The sequence below is a fragment of the Polypterus senegalus genome, chromosome 17 (genome assembly GCF_016835505.1).
Source record: "Polypterus senegalus isolate Bchr_013 chromosome 17, ASM1683550v1, whole genome shotgun sequence".
In the NCBI taxonomy this organism is placed as follows: Eukaryota; Metazoa; Chordata; class Cladistia; order Polypteriformes; family Polypteridae; genus Polypterus; species Polypterus senegalus.
In genome coordinates this window covers 47,997,582-48,003,581 of record NC_053170.1, presented here as the reverse complement: position 1 = coordinate 48,003,581, position 6,000 = coordinate 47,997,582, and positions in this window count along the sequence as shown.

Here is a 6,000-nt window from a genome sequence, read left to right as displayed (position 1 = left end):
CCTGGTGTGGTTTAAGTCAGGATTTCTTAGGATAACACCATATGCTGTTTGCCTCTCCCTGTCACTTAAATTACGAAGTAACACTACAAGATTTTTGTGTTTGCTGATTCCTGAACACAATAGGTAGCTATGTGGCATTTACAGACTAAAGAAATGGTGATAAAATGCACTCACGGTGTTAGCTGCCATAAGCAGCAGAACTCTAATGAAGGTGTTGCACATTTTGTGTTGAAGTCCTCCTGAATATTGCAGATATCATCAAAGAACAGCAAAGGACAATTTGACAAGAATTCACAATAACAGCAGGTACAACGTGCAATGGCCTAAATTAATACCAACTCCGTCCAACATTGGACTATCAACCCACCCGTCATCCTTTACAGTACATGCCTCTCTACACCGCTATCATTTTTCTACGTTTTATATATTTTTATACTTTCCTTGTGTCGCTTAGCAGTAAAAAAAAAGAAGAAAATAGAGGAAGGCCAACCTGACCACTGGGTGTGCTTGAAAGCTGTACCGCTAAATTAGTTCATTTTAATTGGTCCCCAAGTTGCAATGCATAAATCATTCAACCTGTTCTGTAGCAGGTTCCCTGCTTCAAGTGCCATGGAATAATATTGACTTTGCGATCTGTCATGAGATTTGGTGACTTAAAGCAGATTTGCTGTCTTGCGGTGATTAAATCATGGGCAAATCACACAATCCTTTACTAATATTGAAGGATTATGTGGCGGCTGGATAAGAGATCCATAGCTTTTTACCAACAAATGAAGAGTAAATTGGTCAGGTGCATCATCTGGACTGAAGCAGAATGAGCTGTTTGATGGTTCTGTTTACTGCTTTATTCAATTTTGCAAGTGTCTGCACATATACTGACAATACAATACATTTTTTGACATTTTTATATTGCATTTGCTGGTTATATTTTTCCATTGTGCCCAGTAATGGTAATTATCATGAAAGACATTACTGTAACTAAAACAAATATTAGTCAACACGCTCAATCTATCAATCTGTACAAAGCAGCTGTACAGGCAGCACAAGAAGCCATAAATCAAGTTACTATAAATTATATGATATGATGTCGCCCATCTTCAGAGATCTTGAGAGTTCAAATGCCAGTCAGGTCATTGCATGTGTTGTTAGGGTGATCTCCCCATTTTTGTGTAGACATTTCTCCAAGCACTCCGGTTTGCTTCCCAGAACCCAAAGATGTATAGCTAACAGTTTAGCTAACTGGTGACAGTAAACCAGCTTCATAAATGTGAGTTCTGTAATGGGCTGGCATCTTATCTAGGTCTGTTTTGGCCTTGCACCTGGTACAATTTAAGAACAAGAGGAGAGACAGGATTACCCATCTCCTATTTATTATTGATGTTCACATTGTCTTTATGTAACACTTGGCACTTTTTTACCTTAAGCTGCATTTTCCAAGTTTCTTTTCAGTTTGAAGATTGTCCAGATCTTTTGAAATGTTTTTCCAACCTCCTCAGTATTTTCTAATCCACCAATTTTTGTGTAGCCTGCAAATTTCAGTAGTTTACTGACTACACTGGAATCTATGCCATTAATTTAAATTAGAAAAAGTAATGGACTGAGCACAGACCCCTGGGAGATTCCACTGATGATCTTCTTCCATGCGGAACATGCACAACCTTATTGTCATGATTAGGTTTCGAGTGCATTCATTTGATATTTTCTTTGTCTTAAAAGCTGTTTTTTGGGTCCTCTTGCCAGGTAACTGGCGAGACAGAATAAAAGGTCAGCTGGGTTGATCTGCAGATGCAAACCTCCTAAGTAAATTTTAAAAAAATATATTTAAAAGAAGCCTTCCATTTCTATGCTTCTCACTAGTTTCACTTGGTTTGACCTCTTTGCATGTTTTTCTGAATTCAGTTCTTGGTCGCTAGGTTTATTTTTATTTGTTTTAGTTGAATTTTTTATGCGCTTCTTCCTGTTTAGCTCTGTAAATAATTCACCTGTCTGTTTCTCAGCAGGGCATAAGACTTATGCGACCTGCTCCCGTAATTCTGAACCAAATACACATGTTACAAAATGGATGGATTGATGTAAAGTTACAATAGAGTAAGAAATGTTTATACTGCATTGCTAAGTCAGTTCATGGATATTCAAAAAGGCTTAACCTCAAAACTAGGCTCAATGGGCCTGGATTGCCAGATAGGCCTCAAAGTTCCAAAATAAACCTGACCACCAAAAATCAAGAATCAAGTTTTAGGTGCACACCAAAAGGAACCAAAATCTATAACTTTCAAAAGGGAAATGGCAACAAAAATCCCTGCCCCATAATAACCAAGACAATGATTCATAATAAAAACATAGAGTTTATTTTAAAAATGCTCCAAACGATAAAGGAAGTCAAGATCAAAAAGCAACAACAAAGTGCCTGAAATGGCAAACCAAAATGAAACAAAGCCAAATCTCTGATCCAAAAGTAAAAGCCAGTTGCAAGAACAAAGAGTCAAAGAACCAAAAAAAAAGCCTAAATGAGAAGTTACAAAATCAAGATTCCAAGGATAAACCAAACGACAAGAGGGCAAAAAGCAACAAACACGTCAGCAAAGGTGCAGAGGCAACATGATCTTAAATGGAGCCCAACTGCTAAGCGTCGGCTCAAAATACAGAGCACATGGGTAATAGTTAGCAGAAAACACGTAATGTTAACACAGTGAATAAAAAGCAAGATACATTAAATGAAAATAACATTATAAGAATAAAAAATACTAACATATAAAAATGACCTAAAATAAACAACAAAAAGTAACACAATAAACTATCAGGAATATCTTAGACGTTCCCTTACCAGTGGGATGCTGCTGTTCTCCAATTGGAAGTAGAGATGGCAAGCAACAAAGAAAATTGGAAAAGGAACCTGAAGAAAGACGCAAGCCGATAAATTAAGTCAAACGCTATAAATAAGAAATTAATTAAAACACCAACGGTCTTAAAAATGTTGGTGTACCAGTCTCCCAAACCCAACACAGACAGACACCAGGCACGTGTTTCAGCACACAGCACACGTTTAATAAGTGGGGAAGCTCCTCTCTCTCGCTTCCCTCAGCAGCATAGTACAAAGCACAAAAACAGCACTTTCTTGTCTTCTTCCTGGCTGGGACCCGGCCATATGCGACAATATGCAGCAATTAATTTGCTTGCATCGCGATCTCGGACAACCAGGAAATGCATGATGTTGACCCTTATACTTTTGCACAAGTGAGATCACATGTCAAATATTTCCAGGTGGCCTACCATGGTAACCCAGTAGCAGTCACTGACAAAACTATCTACAAAATGGCAGTGCCTACAAAAATCCAAAATGGTGGTGCAGGAAGGTGTGAAAATGTTTCATTATGTCTTGACTTCTCTGTCTTGCTGTCCTGACTACATCTTGGCCTATGTAATGTCTGGTCTATTTTACCCAGTCACAATAATCCTTGGACTCATGCTTGTCTCATGACATCTGGTAAATATTGTGTGTCTGATAAGGGCATGGACTATGATGAACTATGTATAACCATGTGCTGTACGTTCCCTGTTTTATATGCAGGTATTAATTAGAAACATAATGTAATTGTGATAAAAGCATGTAGTAGAAAAACGGAGGAAAGTTTAAGTGTACTTTGTCTACTAATTACTCTATTGTAAGATATGTTGAGCTGCTTGGCTTGCTGCTAGAACAGGTAAAAAAGGGGGTTAAGATCAGTGTGGGCCAAACGTGTTTAAGAATGAGGTATGTCCATGCATCCATTTTCCAACCTATTGAATCCGAACACAGGGGTCTGTTGGAGCCAATCCCAGGCAGGGCACCAACCCACCACAGGACAATTTGGGAGGAAACCGGAGTACCTGGAAGAAACCCACGCAGACACGGGGAGAACATGCAATCTCCACGCAGGGAGGACCCAGGAAGCGAACCCGGGTCTCCTAACTGTAAGGCAGCAGCGCTACCACTGCGCCACCCCTGAGGTATGTCCTATGAGTTGTAATGGGTAATGGAAGAACTGAGAACAAAAGAAGGCCAGGCTTGGTCAAGGTACCACAGGTCACCATGGGAGGGATGTCAGCCCCAACTCTTTGACACCCCGTGGAAGTGTGAAAAAAACAGATATGTCACTGTAAATCAACCAAGGGAGCTGTGACAATTATCAATTCACCAAGGGGGACCCATCACCCCCAGCAGTGAATTGCAAAATCATATAAGTAGTTTGAATCTCTGAGGATCTGCCAGACAGACTGACCTTCCACTTAGGCACATTAGGTGTGTAGCTTTTGACAAAAATATGGGGTTAATGCCAAACCCATATGTAACCACTTTGTATATTAGAAACTAAGGATATTTATGACTAACATTTATGAATAAAGTGAATAAAAACTTGTACCTGCTCCCCTGCTTGATTGCTATACTGTACCCTTTTTCTGCTGTCTCTGAGTAAGTTAATGATAAATGGCACGTGAAATTAATCCTGTCTTGGTCTGTCTGTAATCGTTGTCTGTGAAAGATAGCGCAGCCTGAGACCCCACTAACAGATAAACAGATAGCGAGTAAACTGGGGTTATGATACTGTAACGACCCGGCAGCAAGCGCTGGCGGAGTGACGCCTCATGGGTAATTTATGTAAATAGTTTGTGGGGAATTTATGGGTAATTTATGTAAAAGCTTATTGTTGTGTCAAAAATAACTAAGTACGTAATTGTCTTTCCTGTTGTAAGTGTTATATGTGTTTGTGCTCAACCGGTGGGGTGGGTTGGGTTATCGCCGTCTGGGGTTGTGTAAATGTAAATAGTCACCATCAATGAGAAAGATGGCTCTGTAAATGACCTTGACCATGGCTATTCAATGATTTTTAAGCTTTGTTTTACTGGCTATCTGTTAATAAAACTCTAAAATTCTATCTAAGCAATTATTGCCGAGACACTCAGAGTCGTGCGGTGTATGGGACACGAGTGCTCGTTATCTAAAGAGCTGGGTGCAGCTGCGTGCATAACGCTGGCAATCCGCTAGACGACAGCTTGGGAGAAGTGCATGGCAGAGTTCGGCTCTAAAATCTTTAAAGACTCCACCACGGGTCGCTACAATACGTAAGGTGGGGTCCCTCTGTAACACTCCCACAATGAAACTAATGCTTTACAAGATTGTTTTTCTTATGCAGAAAGTTCTCTTTCTTGTATATTATTAGACACCTTACTGTAATTTTAGTCATCTAATAAATAATGTGTTAACAACTAAACAGCATTTACTTGGTGATGGAGCATTAAGTACTGCAGCTTCCAGGTTAGAGAACTGCCAAATTCTTTACGTTTGAAAATCTTCTACAATTTCTGCATTTAAAAGTAACCTAAAGGCTTATCTTAAAAAAAAGGATGTGATAATTGTATCCTTTGTTTTATCTTAACTTTCTTTTTCTTGTATGTCCCTCATTTTTAACTCATACAGCGTCTCAAATGTTTTCAAAGGCACTTATAAATTAAAGTTATCATTATTTATTTTCTCATTAGAAGTTTCCCAGCAATTCTGTCCTGTAAAACTTGCAAAGATCCTTCTTCTTGCCACCTCATCCAACATTAATAGCAAATCTATGAACCCAATGAGACATGTTGGACCCTCAAGTCACCTTCACTTAATCACACACCACGAGCCCTCCTTTCTGCGTCCTTGCTGATTTGCTAAAGAGTTATGTCATTCTTTGTGAGAGGTGCTCTGATGCGGATCATCTGTATATTAAGTAGCTAAGACTCAGGGGAATGTGTTATGGAACAGGAACGCTTAGAAACTGTCCGGCTGATATGATTAATTTGATGTCAAAAGCATAAGCACTAAAGATGACAAATGAAAATGCTGAATGAGAGTCCAAGTGCATATGTGCCTGCTGTTGTGTCTCTTTGTCACCTGAGCGGAGTCCATCACTCACATGATAAAAAATATGAGAGCTTGCATTTATTGTTGGTGATAAATTATCTCTTTTTTTCACCCCTTGTTTT